This window comes from Cygnus olor, chromosome 5 (assembly GCF_009769625.2).
Source record: "Cygnus olor isolate bCygOlo1 chromosome 5, bCygOlo1.pri.v2, whole genome shotgun sequence".
Taxonomy (NCBI): domain Eukaryota; kingdom Metazoa; phylum Chordata; class Aves; order Anseriformes; family Anatidae; genus Cygnus; species Cygnus olor.
In genome coordinates, this window is record NC_049173.1 from 23,561,682 (window position 1) to 23,578,491 (window position 16,810).

The following is a 16,810-nucleotide window of genomic DNA, read 5'->3' on the forward strand; positions in this document are numbered from 1 at the left end:
CATTCTGGAGAGAGGATTACAAGTTTGAGCTAGTCACCACAGAATCATAGAGGGTTGGAAGGGACTTTAAAGACCATTTATTTTCAAACCTCTGCCATGGGCAGATACCCCTCCCACTAGACCAGGTTGCCCAAAGTCCCATCCAACCTGGCCTTGAACACCTCCAGAGATGGGGCATTTGCAGGTTCTCTGGGCAACCTAATCCTGTTCTTCACCACCCTCATAGTGAAGAAAAGTTGCTTTTATTAACTAACATAAAATTAAACTTAAAAAAAAACACCTGCATAACCTATTTGAGACATAAATATCTAAAATATTAGTAAGATCTAGTAGAAGTACAAAACCCATGTTTTTCCAACATTGGTAACTGGATCCAACTTTCCCATCTTCCAAGCTTGCAGTTTGAGTGTGCTATTCCAAGAAATACAAGATGTGCACAGGGGAGTGTTGTGGTTTAGCCCCAACAGGCAGCTAAGTGTCACCCAGCTACTTGTTCACTCTCCTCAGGTGTGATGGGGGAGAGAATCAGAGAGGTAAAAGTGTGAGAACTCGTAGGTTGAGATAAAGACAGTTCTCTAGGTAAAGCAATAGCAGAATGCACAAGCAAAGCGAAACAAGGAATTCATTTGCTACTTCTCATCAACAGGCAGGTGTTCAGCCACTTCCAGGAAAGCAGGGCTCATCATGCATAATGCCATCACTCCAAACGTCCCCCCTTCCTCCTTCTTTACTTCCTTTCTTCTTTACTGTCATGCTCAGCATGTGCCATAAGGTGTAGGACATCCCCTTGATCAGTCTCCTGTCCTGGCTGTGTCCCCTCCCAGCTCCTGGTGCGCTCCCAGCCTCCTTGCTGGCTGGGCAGCATGAGAAGCAGAAAATTTCTTGGCTCTGGCAAACACTGCTCTTCAACAACTAAAAAGATCAGTATGTTATCACCACTATTTTTGTTAAAAAATCCAAAACACAGCATTGTGTGAGCCTCTACAAAGAAAATTAACTCTGTCCCAGTCAAAACCATGACAGGGAGGAAGGACAGAACTGTTGAAACCAAAATCACAGATTTACTCCCTTCTCTTTATTCCAGCCCAAGCATCATACTTGGAGAAATAATTTATTCTTCATCTTCTTTTGCAAATCAGTTTTGTACATCGACTCATTTAGGTTGGAAAAGAGCTGTAAGATCATCTAGTTCAACATTTAACGCACATGAAGCATTCTTTGCTGATGCATTTGGTCCTTTCAGCTTCTCACGTGTAAGACTGTGTCCACCAAGATAGACTGGATTATTGGTGCTGTGCATGTCCTTGTGAATCAAAAGACCTTCAGCTTTCTGGGGTTTAACTTGCTTGTACTTAAGGGAGACATTGCTGCGATTCTTTCTCAGGCTTCTCCCCTATCTTTCTCACATGGATGTGCTTTGAGACTGGAGACATGTCCATGACAAGCTATGGAGGGTGGGAATTTAGTGACACATGATTTTGAATTTCTTCTGCTGTTGTACAGGTCTCTAAAGAGAGAAAATCTCAGCAGAGCATGCTGGTAAGTAGCAAGGTGAAGTTTGGATAGGGTGATAGGGCCTTTCCAAGTCTTGTGGTACCTGTCTGTCTGAATTAAATGACACCTAACCTTGGTCAGGCCTGGAAGGACACTTTTTGTTCAAAAAAAGAAAAAAATGTACACGGTGATAAGACCATTTCCTTTCTCACAGCGTCTCCTTTAATGTCAGGCCTGAAATATGAAGTCATTAGGGGATATTAAAACAGTGCTGACAAACTAATTAACAAAAGACATTACGCCGGATGGGCTCAATTTATCCTTTTTAATGGTTCTTATAAATGGGTGCCGCCAATTAAAATTAATAAAGATTTACCAGCGATTGCCCAGCATACACTGTTAAGGAGCTCCACTGAAGGTCGCCTTAAAGTCAGCCTTGTCAAAGCTGCAAGTTCAGCTCCCAATACCAAGCCGTGCTGAGTTACTCTCAGTTATTTTTTTCCAGGCAGTTTCTCCCTCTTTGTATTTGGCTGAAATCTATATATTTCTGTCTCTGTCTCTCTAAAAACCCATCCATCTGTATGTTGACTCTGTTAAAAAATATCCCCCCCGTGCACTATAAGATTTGTCACACTTTCACAAAGGAGAATCTCAACAATCAGTATTATGAGGATTTTGTCCCAAATCTGTATGTTAGGATGAAAATTGTGACATACAGCTTTCTTTTTAAACCGATCTCTATTTTCTTGCTGTCAAATTAATGTACAACAACGTCCCTGCTTAGGGGCACAAGTACACACAATCAAGACTTCCTTGTGTGGTTGTAGCTTTGTTCAGCCTAGGCCCGACTAAATACCACCAGGCCATGCTCTTCTGGCTGCCAGGGTTCCACCGTGTTTGTTGCTTATGTTGTGTGAACAAGGAGGTTTGGAAATTCATCCTTATATTTGGATGACAATGAGAGCACTCATATTGAAAGAGTTTCAGCCAGCAATGTTGGAACTTAAAACAAAGGCTGGTCTAAGTGATGAGACAGGCATTACAAATATGATTTAGGAATGGGTCGTGGGAAAAGTCTGTTAATACCCCAGTGACTAAAAATTTATTACAACAGCTTCTTTGCCACTGGTTTGCTTACAGAAAAACAGCTAGAAAGATTACCTTGCAGCCATAACTTGACCCTCTTGGAGGCTCTGCCCACCATTTCCATTTTGTGAGGCAGTTGGGCAAGTAAACTGGCTGAATGCCATTCTTTTCTCCCTTCCCTTGAAACAAATGCTGGCAGGAAAACTGCTGTAAGTGGCTAGATGAAGTTGTGCTGGGCTCTGTTGGCGGGTCTGTGCTGATCTGTGTCATGAGAATGTATTGACCATAATGGGCAGGAGACAGACTTTGGGAGAAGGTGGAAAGGTCTGCTTAAGGGATGAACAGTTTGGCACAATCTTTTTGTGTTGCTGCTGTTAAGGACGCCCCAGAAGGCAGCACCGAGGGTCACCTGCTGTTGTATTCTCATGCACATTTAGAAGGATCCCCAGTGCAAGGTGGCAAGAACATGGTAATCTGTTGGAAAGTAGCAAACAAGTTGAAGATTCATTAGTCCACAGGACTTGGTAAATGACTGCTGTATGCTGGAAAGAGGAGACCAGAAATGGTATCCTCTGTTCCGTTATATCATTTCTTTGTAAAAATACCGATGATTAGGAAGCACAGTACATTAACAGTTCAAAAAGGAAAGAGACACATGAGAACAACGGTGAAGGCAGTTCTATGTGAGAGAGAGAAACAGCTCAACTGATTTTGTGGGAAACCGTATCAAATAGCCACAACCAGGGCAAAGTGACCCTGCTAGGACAGCTGATAAAACTCCAGGGAAATGGGAAGGATTACAGCTGTGAGAACATCAAGAGAGTTGAAGTTTCATGTAGCTTCTTGCTTCCCTTGCTTTTGCTACCTCACACCCCCACTCTTGAGTATGCTAAGCACATACAAAAGATCTATACAATATAGTTCAGGATTGAACATGTCCTTCTTGTGCAGCCTAAAGGACAGAATAACAGAAAAGATTTTTTGGAGAAAAAGCAAGGGAGGGGACAGGAAAGGAAGGGAGGAGAAAGAAAAGAAGTAAGATACAAAGATGAAGTAAAGGGGAAAGAAAACAGAAATGTTTTTCCTAAGTAGAGTCTCAACCATGGTGTGAAATGTTAGTAACTCCTCTAAATGAACATGGATTGAATATTTTTTCACTTACAAGTAATATTCTTCACCTGCAAGGTACATGATTTTTCCTGATTACAAGTATGATATACTGGGACTAGGAGAGGGACTGGATTTTGGAATCAAGTTTGTTGTATTGAAACAAGTCAACTGAAAGATCACAGGTGTAGAAATGTGAGTCCATGCAGGCTTTTTCAAGAATGCCTTGTGGATCCACCCTGTATCAACTTTATTTCTATTATATTTGCTGTGTGAAAGACATCAGACACAGGTCTAGAGCACAGAAAAGATGCAGCAGCATGGCAGCTGATAGAATCTGTGAAGCCGTGTATTAGTGGAGGAGTACTGTATCTGTTACTAGGCTTATTGTAGAATAAAGTTCACATCTATGATTAAATCGGATCATTTAAAAATTTATCTCATTACAGAGCCCTCAGAATTTCTCTTGAGCTCTCTGAATACCTGAAAGCCTCAATAACAGCAACATCTATGTGAGACCAGTTGCCCAAACCAAGTTCCCTGTTGGCTTGCCTGGTATGTTGATGACAAGACAGTATTTGCATACCACTTCAGCACTGATTTTAGCAGTAGGCAGAGTTTGGACTCTTCCTATTCCTTTTGGCTAAAGTCTCATTTTCTGTAGTGTTGAAAGTATCCTGGAAATAAGTCTTTGGATAAGTCCATATCCGAGTCTGTGTCCTATTGCATTTAATGTCACAGGCCTATAAATTGTTTACTGTCCCACAGTAACATTTTGGCGCAGACATTTCTGGCACAGCTCTTCATCTTTGCAAATCTCCTTAAATGTCTTCTTCTGTGCCAGCCTGTTGGATGATAGAAAACCTGTGTGTTTATCATAATGTGTAATGTTTAAGTTTATTGCTTTGTAATATTTAAGTGTATTACTCTTTTTTTTTTTTTTTTACTTCCTGTTAATTTTGCTAAAGAAGCCAAATGCCTTTAGGCTCATGTTGCCTAACAGCAGCATTTAGAACAAAGATTGTTTCTCTCTGTATTGTTGATTTTGTCTCTTCATTTTCTCCCTATTACTGATACAAATGTGAGTGTAAGAGCTTTGTGGTGTCCCTGCAAGCTGTTCCATGTTTGGTATTCAGTTTCGTGGGCTTCTGGAGAAAACAAACTGGCTAGAACATGACAGCTCTTCTGTAGCCCAAAGCAAGACCATGCAGCAGTTAGAAAATAAGATCTGCAAAATATTTCTCATCATCCTGTTAAGCAGCAGAATAAATATTGGAGAGACAGTGTAGGTGTGAATACTAAAAGCAGGAGTCTGGTGTTACTCTGCTTTGTCTTTTGCCAAAGGGACCACGTGTCCTGAGTTTTGGCTTATAACTTCCCTGGTAAATAGTACCAAGCCCAGTGGAGCAGGTGGGTCCTGCTTGTGAGCTGGGACATACCATCAGTATCTCTACGGATTTACTGCACCCTCTTTTGCATGCCTGCAGATTTATTGATTTATTTATTTATTTTCAAATCCTCCTTCCAAATGCCTCTTTTAACTGAAGATAGTGGTAAGCTCCTAGGTGCACCACTGAGATTTTAAAGTCTGGGTACAACTCTGATCCTACCATATGCAACTACTGCTAGTCAGGCTTACACAGGATGTGTTAAAGGGGAATTTTTGGGGGTATGTGCTACGACCTGGTTCCAGGCTACTAAGCTTTGCAGCTTCCTCAAACAACCCTGCACGGAGGGATCACCAGCTTTTGCCTGTACTCTTGATGTACAGTACATTAATCGTGCCCTCCCTAATTCCTGCTTCAAGATAAATCTCTTGCGCTCCCATTATTTGGCTAATTGCTGTGGATTATATGGCAGTCGGGTGCTCTTTGGCAGGGAAAGATTAATGGAGGACATTTCCTTTGTTTTGATTTCATTTGCTAATTGCTGTGTGGAGAAGTGGTTATGTTAATTCATCCTCTCATCCTGTTAGATAGCAAGGATTTGTTTAGTGTGTGCTGGGAAAGGAGTAGTTTGCCAGGAATCCTAAATGTTTCTTTGCCTGCGTTTTGCTTGGTGGATTTGGGAGGGGGGAGGTCTTCAGGCAGTAGGTTGGTTTTATCATTGGGTAGGTGGAGTACTCGTGCTTATGTGCTTTTGTGTGTTTCCGTGTACAGGAAGTATTACAGGTGCACAAAATAAGAGGCAAAAAAAATTGCTGCATTTTTTTTCTGGAGGCTGAATCATCTGTTTGTTGGGCTATTTGGTCTCTTTGTACCTCTGTCAGACTCCTGGTAGAAAGACAGAACCCTGTTGTAAAATGTGGGTCTTCTAACTTAGCAGGTACATCACCAGTCTGGCCACTGGACAAGACACAGGTCGGAGCCTGTGAGCAGTTAGTTAAGTATCCCTGCTCTCCCATTGAACTTGATGGGAATTGAGTGATGTTACTAGCCCTGTTTATATTACATAATTTAAAAAACAATTTTCACCAAACGTGCACTTCTCTTAGCTTTAGATAGATGCTGAAGTCTGAGGGAACTGGCCAGATAATTGAGCCATTCACAGCTGCTAGCCAGAAAAGAGTCCAAGCTGGTCACTGGAGACTGAAAATTGCTGCCATCTGTTGCCTGTTCTCTGGCTTTTGCAAAATGTCTTGGATGTCAGTCTTTCCTGCTGAGACAGATGTTCCCATTGCACATCTACAGTCAGGGATTTGTACTAATTGCCCCTTTCCATTGACAGGTTCATCCATAGCCATGAAAAAATCCACCTTCATCCCAACAGAAATGCCTCAGAACAAGGATTTTATTGGTGTAACATCTGAAAGGCATAGTTGGGAGGAATGTGCCCTGTGCCTTCTATAATTTAATTGTTCTGTGAATAAATGAGACACCTCAGTCTCCAGAGTTATCAGCTTGACAGTTTTTACTAGAACAAAATTCTTTTGGTTCGGTGGCTGCAGCTATTAATTTCAAGACCCAGACATAAAGGCTTTATCATGGAAGACTGCCAGTCTTTCTACCAAGCAGGCTGTCAGTCAGTCCTCTTAGAAAGTCTGGTGAAGATGAACAAGCTGGGTGTCTGTAGGTCTGGTTGTTTCAAAGAACTTTACATTGAAAAAAATCAACCCTGGATAGTAATAGAACTACTTGTGCTAAGCTGTTTATGTTTCTGATATTTCGCAGTAAAGTGGGAGACAGGGGTTTATTGTCTTCAGATTGATGAACTCTACTTATTATTATTATTATTATTTTTAATTCCTGTGGAAGTATTTCTGTTTTCAATTTATGAGAGTATAGACAGGAGCATACTTACCTGATCTAGACAGTTCATTATTTTTCTATTGCTATGAGAGCATCTTTTTCCTCTTTGGTAAACTTCTTGCCAGGAGCCTTTAAGATGCTGTCCTGTTTCAGGTCTCCCTGATGTTTGAACAGGCTCAGTTCTGCTTTGTCATAAGTGGCTCCATTTGGAGTGCTTGGAACTCCACTCATGTCAGGTTGGCAGACTTTGGCCCCATGCATGATTCTTGGTGTAAAGCTGTCATTGTCTGGTGTAAGAAAAGTGGTTCTCAGGAATCTCTTTATAGCTACTGAGAGTTTTATGAGTTATTGCTCATGTCTAGCAAGGAAATCTGCTTTCTTTTCCCATGTGTGTTACTGCAAGAATGTTCCTGTAGTTGTGGCTGAGAGTGGTGCAAACACAAAACGTTACAGGATATTTCATGTTGGAAATTGTTTTGAGGTAGTTTGTGACTATAAGAGTGTTTTATAATAGGTGTCGAGCCCTACTGTGAGGGAGAAGGCCCACTGTCAACCAAGTCATGTGGAAATGATTCCAAAACACTTAATGTATTTTGCAATTCATAGTACTTATTATCCATGACTCTCAAAGCACTTTCAAGAAAGGTTAATGTTGTGAGAAGTCTTTAACATTGGGGGCTAGTGGTTTGCATGGAATAAGCTCACAGAATCACAGAGTAGGATGTCGAATTGGGCAAGGTGACTGGGAAATCCAGAGAGGAAAGTTTGTTAGGGAAAAGAAGAGGCTCAGATCCTCAGAGCAGCAAGGGGAACTTACTGCTTCCACCAAGGTGTTTGAGCTTTGCCTCGGGAGTCCTAGTTCTTAATTCATGCCTAAGCCGTGGCTTCTGCTCCCTGACATGATAGCATCAATGAAACAATTGCAGGGCTAGATAGAGGATGCATTGTTAGTTTGTGTGAGCAACAGCATCAGCAGAAGAAATCCAGAGCCTCTCCAACGCTATCCGAGTGTTAAAACAATTGGAGGCTCACGTGGTCTCCTTTATGGCACTGGGAACAGACAATGCCACCATCACAATGCTGAAGCCATGCAGTCTAAACATAAAGTATCTGGTGCTGCCTTGAAAATGAAAAGAAACAATCTGTCATGGGTTCATATGTTATTGCCAATCAGTGACCCAGCAATTGGATGCAGAGGCCTTCATCACGCATGTGTACGTGCCATCGAAGAATGAACTGAGATTATAATTGCTTTAGTGAGGGTGAAGATTGCTGCTGGCAACATGGGCTTGCATACGCCAGTCATTTGGAAAGCAGTTCTTGATGAAACATCATTAGCAGTAAATTCACTGGGAGAGTGGAAATGAATTTTGTAGGCCATAGAAGCAAAAATGATCATGCTAAGTGTTGTGTCCAGTCCCTTACAGTCCCTTCTGATGAACTTGGAGGCTGTGTAGACAGAAGGGGGTTAGGACATTTTGTCATATGTGCCTGCCACTTTGTCAGCTGTTGTTACTGCTAGTAATAACTGATTCCTCAGGGTGACTTTCCCGATCTCCTAATCTTTTAATTAGTGGGAACTGATAACAAGGAGGTGACCTCCATAGACAGGGCAATGGGAATGATACTGAATCCCAAACAGAGGGAGGATTCTTACTCTATTTTAGAATTGAATACTATTATTTAGCAAATTTTCCATACTGCAAAGTTGTTCAAAGGAACGGAGAAGGATAGCCCCTGCACACCCACATTATGTAGACATTTTATTTCTCCCCTGAGCAGGAGAAATACTGTCCATGGTGATGGAGGGATAGAGTTGATGTGATCCATCAGGCTCTTGGCAAAGTCTGCTAACTGCACTGGATGTTTGGACTTCCTTTGTTTGCCTTCCTGATTCTAAAATCTACTTATTCATTGTATGTAGAGATGACTCCCAGCAGTTATGGAGATGTTGCTGGCAGCTAAGGTTATGCCTTTAGTTAGGCTGTTGTTAGTTACCTGAAGATAAATATCTCTCATCCATAATGCTCTGGACTGCCTTATCTTTCAAGCCTGCTCGGAAATAATTTGTTCTGTAGAAGCAGAGGGCTCATTCTCTTGTTGCTTGGCCCTTCTGATTTCCCGATAGTTAGAAGATGTGTAAAGAATTTGCATTGTATTGTTTTACTTCTGCTCTCTCTTGAGTGTTTGTCTTCTTTCCAAGTGTGCACTCACTGTAATATGCTTATATTAAATGGTCTGCTCTGCTGTTCTCCAGAGGTGTCAGTCTGCCTGAGATTGTGAGTTTCCTTCATTCCATGCATGGCATGTAAGTATGTGTGGCTCCTTCAGTGTTTCATCCCCAGCCTAACAGCACAGAGGCACTGAGCACTTTTTATGGGAAGCGAACTTGACATACTCCTTCCTGAGTCAAAGAGGTCAGAGAGATTGATGCCTGCTGTCTGATGTATAGGATGCATGTTTGCATAGGGTCATGTGAAGTCATTCCACTTCTTTGGCCATGCTGCTATAGCTACAGCTTTGTCTTAACATGGCTATGTATAGCTGTTGTACAGCTGTTCAGTACATAGCCCATTTCAGCAGCTGCTGTCACTGGGTGAGCTGACTCCTGAGGCTCAACAGTATCTGTTCCTCATCAGGCCAGAATGCAGAGAACATATGGAATTCTCCTTTGTGTTATGGCACTACACCTTCCAAGGACAGTTGTTGTTGAGCAGGAAGAAGGCAGACAAGGAGCATGGTGGTGAGTCTTTCAAGGCAGGATGTGAAAGATGCTGGGATGTCTTGGCATTCTGAAGTGGATCCATGGAGCTGCCATTCCTATGAACCATCTCTGTGTCTTAAATATTTTTAAAGCTGTGTTTCCGGCTTGTTTTCAGAAGAAAAAGCTAATTCTTCATCCTCCATCCACTTGGGTTATACACACTCAGTCAGGTGGAAATATGTGTGCGCATTATTCTTTTGATTTACTTCCTTCTATAGAGGAGGTAAAACCACAGGGCTGAACGGGGACCCCATAGTTCTATATACTGCAGAATCACTGAAGATATTGACCCCTATCCTGAAAGTTGTTATAGTTTGTTTGTACCTGAGTTGATTTCTGTGTGAAAAGGATGATTAGTTACATAATTTTAAAAGCATTTGAAGATCCTTCCAGCCCTGTAGAAATATATGGAATTATCAACGGAGAATATGATGCCCAGCTGTGCAAAGTCCTGGTGATTAATAGGGCCTGACTGTGAGAAATGATTTAGAACATGGCAGATCAGCTTGAGATTCCCAAAGGAGAATAAGCAAAGCAGTCCCATGATTCCCCAGAGTCTCAGAAGGAGTACCATTAAAAAATTAACCTTATTGGAAAACAGAATTTAAAATGCAAAATGCAGCCAGGTAGTGTCCTTAACAGAGGCCAGAAAGGTCATAGTCATTGATTTTTATTTTTCTTCACGGGATGTTGCCATCTGAGAATACTGTCATGTCCCAGGTTGAATTCTGACAGAGGGAGTTTGCAAATGCATTTAATCAGTCTGTAATTATTGATTAGGTTTCAGAGAAGAGAGTAAAGTATGGTCAGTGAAATGACAGGCAGGCTATACTTTCCATTCTCTTTCCAGGACCTGAGGAAAGACCATGCTAGTCCAGGATTATTGCCTGACTCTGTCCCAGGTAGTCTTTTTTCAACGGCTCCCCTATCTTTGATGATTCCTGGATTATAGGAAGGGACGAAAGTGATTTCTTGTTGTCATACACGTTCTTGTTCACCCTCAGAGAGAAAATTCTTCCAGTATAGCGGCTGGCAGGTGTCTGAAATGGAATACAGCCAGAACTACCACCCCAAGACAGCATCTGTTCTTTCTTGGAAACAGCAAATGCACATCAATCAGAAGAACACATGCAAAAGTCAGCCCATAAAATGTTAGTAGACCTGACCACAGTTGAAGTTTTCTGGCCTTGCAGCAAATCTAACTAAATCATGCAAAGTCAGTTCTTGAACTTCCAACTCAACATGATCGACAAGCTTGTCTTGGGTAGATGTACCTCTTCCAACTTTACAGCAGGACAAATCCTACCGTTCTTAAACTGCTAACTGTTAGCTGTTCTTAAACTATTTATGGGTACTTTCTGTGACAGATCCATGTTCCTGTCATCAATCCAATGGAGCTGGTTTGACAAAATCAAAATATGTGGATAGAAAAAAATTTAGTGATGGCACTATGAGTGGAAGTACTAAGTCATTTGCAAGTGAGTCAAGCAAATCCTACTGACCTGTGGAATTAAGACTGGATGGATCAGTCACCCCTGAGAGAAGAGAGTGCAAAAGAGCACAAAATACCCATCCGAAATTTGCTCACAGACTTTAGGCTTAAAATTAAGAAAAAGCTGCTGAAGCTGCTGAAACATGTAAAGAAAAAAAAAAAAAGAGGCTTGTACACGTACAGAGTTGTGGTAAAGAGCTGATGGAAAACAAATACTCTTGTACTGTAAGAGGGTTAAAAGGGAAAGAAATGAGATTATTCAATAGATCAGAAGGATGACAGTGGCTGAGGGTACCAGTACATCTAGTCAGTTTTTTGATTCACTTGGACAAAACATCAAAGACAGAAAAACTTTTTAAAAGACTACAGACATGAGATCAGTCTTCAGAAGGGTCAGAGGAAAGCTTCTGGCAATCACACTCTGAATGCAATTACTACCGAAGTAGCACAAACAAATATATTTAGGCTTTTGTTAAGTATCTGCTTGTATTTGTACATAGGTAGAATGGACAAAGGGGTCCCTAAGAGAAGAATCTGTCTGTAGTAAAGTAAATGGCTCCACTGAGGGATACTGAGTCTATTTTTATAGAGCAGTCATCTCCAATGTGTTTTGACTGCACATCCTTACCAGTAAAAAAAGTTTGAGAATGCTCATCCACTTGCATCTGAATCTGCTGGGCTCTGAAGAAGTTGCCTGATTTTCTGAGCTGTTGTGCTCCCCTTGTTCCCATTAGTTTCAGCTGGAACATATCCCAGAATGGGCCACTCTCTGCTGGAGATACCACAGAGCCTGGCGTGCAACAGTGCAACTAAACATTTCATTGTCATGAACTGAAAGAATGGCATTAAATCCCGTATGTCTGAAAAAGAGCTACTATATTGTATTGTTTCCCAAGCACGTTGATGCTCTTGTCTTAGAACTATCTCAAGAAGAGGTTTCTGTTATTTCTAGTGCTGACAGGGTGTGTGGCATTGCACAAGGCAGCGTTGTGTGCTCTGCCTCAAAGTGTATAGGCTGAAGACCCTGGAGAAGGTAGTGGGACTTTTTCTGATGATTTCAATAGATTCAAAATACAGCTTTTTGTCTAAAGACAAAGCAGATAAAACACTAGGGAATGAGATGAGTAAACTAATAAGATTGATGCCTTCAGAGAAAATCAAACTTTTGGTGCTTAGATACCTTCTACTTGAATTGATTCTAAATGTCCCCTACCTTCCTTAGAGAAGATGTTTGTTAGGAAGTCTTTTCCCTCTTGTCTGAGTCTGTGGAGAAATGAAAATGATTTCTGCTAAAAAACAACAGTTTGGATACAAAAATAACAATTCTTTGAAAGTAATATTTCCATCTGGTTGTAAATGAGGTATTGAACCTTTCACTAGAACAGTATCTTTGATCTAAAATCTTAAATCCAGGGCTGAGCTACAATAGCAGTACTCAGCCTGTTGACTAGTAAAGGTTTGACAATTTAGGGTTCAGAATCAAGAAATTTTTGGAAGCTGGAAGTTCACTTCTCTACCCTGTTCTAGTCTTACAAGTATATAATTTATAATTTTGCAGTGTGATTTGAAAAATGCAGTACCTCTTCTTCTTTTTATTTGTTCAATTAAAATCTCAGCTTTTTGAGTTGTATGATGGTATTTTTTAACGTTTAGAAACACTATGATTTCTTTTTAAATGCCAGCTATCTGAAAACTGTATTTGAGTGATTTCGGGGAATCCTTTCGAGCTGTAGCAGTCTGGGCAATCAGTCTGCCAGGTAGGAGAGACCTCTTTTCCAATATGTTCATGTGCATAGACCTAAGGCCAAAAATATTTCCCTGTCTCTCATATGTGTCACCGATCAGGAAGAATGGTGGTACTTAGTAAGGTTTCTCAACTGCCTGGAGTAAGGAAAGGGGAAGGCTTCAGGTTTGCTTTTCTAACTAAACTTCTGTTTTCATAAGGAAGAGTTTAAGTCAAAGGAAAATCCATTGCAAGTCAAGAATTTTCTCACTGTTGAGCACCATGTAACTCGAGGAAGATTAATGTAATCCATCAGATTCATTATCCTGTCCTTTGGATTAACAAATTCAGTTAAAATCCAATTTCTTTGTCCAATTTTATTTCCATTACAGGATTTTGCAAGGGTATATGTATTCAGATCAAAGACTTATATTAGAAACAGGAAATGTGATTTTTAATCTATTTTAATCTTGTCATACACTGTTACATTTTAAATTGCTAAGGAAATACTAATTTTATTTTGGTGATCACCACATCCCTCTTTTTTTTGGTAAATACATACAGGTCAGTATGCTAAGTATACTACTACTCCTGACCAGGGAGATGTACTACTTATATCTGTATCGGCTTGAGTCAAGCAAGGATGTAGTTTCCTAATTTTTACTTTTTATTATACTAGAAAATCATGGGTTCATTTTTATCAGAAGATTAATTTGTGTCAAGATCTAATTGGACTGAAATTGGAATCCAATTACAATGGAAAAACAGCTTAATATTTTTATTAGTTATCTATCCTGAATGATAAAGGTAGTCTTACTTAAAGCTTAAGAAAATATTTTATTGGTTAAATCTGATGCTAAAAAAAAGCCACCTATCTGTACTTAGGGAGTTGAACAGATTATTTCTGTTTGTTGATGTCTTTCAGTATTTGAAACTAACTTGATATACAGTCTCATACCTTATTTTTCTTAATGTTTTGTAAGAGAAAAGTAAGCCTTCCTGGTTTTCAACTCCCAGTTGTTTTATCAGCTTTCAGTGAGCATGTCTTTGAACTAAACTAGTTGAATAAACCGAAACATCTTTTTGTACTAAGAAAAAAGGCTCTTCTTATCAAAATAAGGTTTCTTGTTTTAACAAGCAACAAATCTGGATGTTTGGGCAGTTAGTTATATGATTTTAGTGGTTCAACATAAAGTGCCAGCAGAGAACACCTGTACTGCTTGCCCTTTTCAAGCTGAATTTTAAACAGATTACTTTTCAGAACATCAATAGGGAATATGCTTCTGCACTTCAGCAGCTGTAGTTTGCAGTTTGCACTCTCACGTAATTTTAAACTGCTGGTACTGGTGGCTTGTACTCAATACATCCTATTCTGTATGTCCTGCAACAGCATTGGTGGCTGTTGGCTGCTGAGAGGGGCAGGTACCTTATTGTCTTAAACTGTTGAAGCAAAGACATCATAGCTGCTTGTTAGAGGGTTCTTGGAGGGGATTTGTGTGTAGTCACCCTGTGGGAAGAGCCGGTACCATGCTGTGGATTAAAAGGGCTATTGAAGGTTGTGATCTGGTGTAAGGTAGTTCTGAGTAGTTCTGTGTTTTGAGTAGATCACACATACACATATTGCACTGAAAACAGAAAAAATATAATCTCCATCCCACTGTTGCTGAAAGCTAGGCATTCATAATTTCATCATCTTTCTGCCTGGAGGGGAGTGTGGTTTTTTGCTAAGTTAATTCTGCCTTCTTTTTTTCTTTTTTTCTTTTCCTTCTTTTCTTTTCTCCCCTGCAGAGCATGAGAATAAGACTTAGGAAGCCCATTTCACGTTAGAAATCTTCTTTTGGCCAAAAATTAGATTAGAAATAGGGTGCAAGGATTCAAGTGATAAAGGGTAAAAATGCTGCAAAACCTCAGTTTGAAAAACCAGCCCAGGACTGTTTTCTCCAGAGTCCCTTCATCTTTAGCCATTCATAAAAATGATTAAACAGATTCATACCAAGGGAGACAGCCTGCTCAGGTTTTCTTAATATGGAGCATGCATTCTCCTTTGCTTTGTGTCACCATCTCTTGTCCCTGCCAGGTCATTCCCTTCTGTTGTCATAGCAGAATTTAGCCTGAATTTCTCTATCTTTATAAATCAGTACCGTCAAACTGTTGCCATTCTGCAGTTGGTACCAGGTCCGAGCAGCAAATATTCATGGAACAATGCCAGGATGGTTACCTCTCTGCTTCACACTGAAATGTCTGTACCCCCATACACTGGGTGCCTGCATTGTACCGTGAGCCCTGACTTACTCCTTGTGCTCTCAACTTGTCCAGACAGTGGCTTGCTGCTTCCAGGCTGGGTACCCCCAGTGAATATGTATTGCTGGTGTCTTTTTTTTTTCCACAACTCTCTTTGAATTGTCTCAGTTAATGCTTGGAGCTCTTTTCAGTCAGCTGTTCAGTCAGCAGAATTTGTCTTTACATGCTGTTTGCCCTTAATTTTTTTCCCAATGTGTGTTTAAAGAGGGGTTTGTAGGAAATCACACTGGTGGCTCTTGCTGTTTTTCTGATGAAGAAACGCCCCCCATTGACAGAAACGGGCTCTCTCTCGCCCCAAGGCAAAAGGCAGCTGCCCTTGGGTGGACTCCTTGGGCCAGTCAAGCAGTTTGGGAGCTTCCTTTACCCGTAATAAAAGGCAGCGGTGTTAAAACCTTTTCCCCTAAAAAACCTTATTAATCTTTATTGCCATTTTTATTCAATCACGTTTTGAAACAGAATAAACTTTCAGCTCTGCACTTCTGCTCCTGGGGAGAAACGCGAGGGTCCGAAGCCATCAGGGGTTTTCACCTCCGAGCCCGGTGCCGCGTTCGCCCCAGAGGCAGAGCAGGCCGGGCCCTGCTGTTCTCGGCCGCGGCCACAGAGGGGCACCAAAACCTCACGCTTCGTGCCGCCGGGCCGGGGCCGGGGGCCTGGTCCGGGGGCCGGGGTTGGGGGCCGGGGGCCGGGGCCGGGGCTCTCATTCTGGCCCTCTGTGCTCTCTGGCTTCTTAGGTCTGAGCTGCTCTGCTGTTCTTGAGGGAGTCTGGAGGAAACTAGGAAAAAACACATCCCTGGACAGCAGTGGAAAATGCAAAACGTGGCTGGTGTATTAGTCAGAAAGAAGATTGGCAGTTCTGGTTATTTTGTGCAATGAAGAGCTTGTACACTTAGGTGCTTACAGGTGAGTTGCCAACTCAAGCAAGATTGTGAATGACTTTCTGTAACTTGTGAATGTGCCCTGAATTTATTTATTTATTTTTCCTTCTGCCTCAATGGAAGGTTTTGCTCCTGAACTCTGCTGTGTAGACATACAGTGACAGATGGACGTGAAAGTGCTGAGTATCCAGCTGCAACTGAGTAGTGCTTTTTAAATAGAGATCCTGAATTCCTCCACCTCTCGAGGAAATTGCCAAAAGCTGCAGAGACTACAGAGAGGAGAGGTAGGAAAGGCAGGCTGTGACATCAGGCTTCTTACAGGTGCCACCTGATGACATGAATTTTTATAGTCTTGAAGTCCTCTGGAACTGGAGGAGGTTGAGGAACATGGTGAGAGCTGACAGTCTGTAGAGTACAGGTCTGTGTACAGGGGATGAATCTGGCACCAAACTCTTTGGCTGTCTGGTGCATGAGTACCAATATTCTGCAGTCCTGTATCTTTCTCAGCGCTCCCCAAAGCACTTATCTATGTTTTCAAATGTCCCACTGTCCTATAAGGCAGTTCAGAGTCTTGAGTCCTGAACTGACTGATGGGGGCCCCCTGTGCATAGAACTGGGTTATGTGACTGCTGCAAGGTCATACTAGGTTGTCAACTCCTGTTTGCTAGTGTAAAACTTTAAAGGTTTTACAAAGCTTCAGAACTGAAATCCCTTTTCAGT

At 41.4% G+C, this 16,810-nt stretch overlaps 1 protein-coding gene across 2 annotated transcripts in view; it reads left to right on the plus strand.

Moving 5' to 3' along the window:
- The window catches only part of LOC121071097, a 129,378-nt gene that overhangs the window by 21,094 nt on the left and 91,474 nt on the right, over positions 1-16,810 (plus strand). The window contains exons 3-4 of one of the 2 annotated variants that reach the window (XR_005820382.1): positions 4,137-4,242; positions 6,415-6,642. The gene's annotated coding sequence lies outside the window, so the exon portion shown is untranslated. Of the gene's footprint in view, positions 1-4,136; positions 4,243-6,414; positions 6,643-16,810 lie in introns of those variants that run through there. The other variant, XR_005820380.1, reaches the window with a different exon arrangement.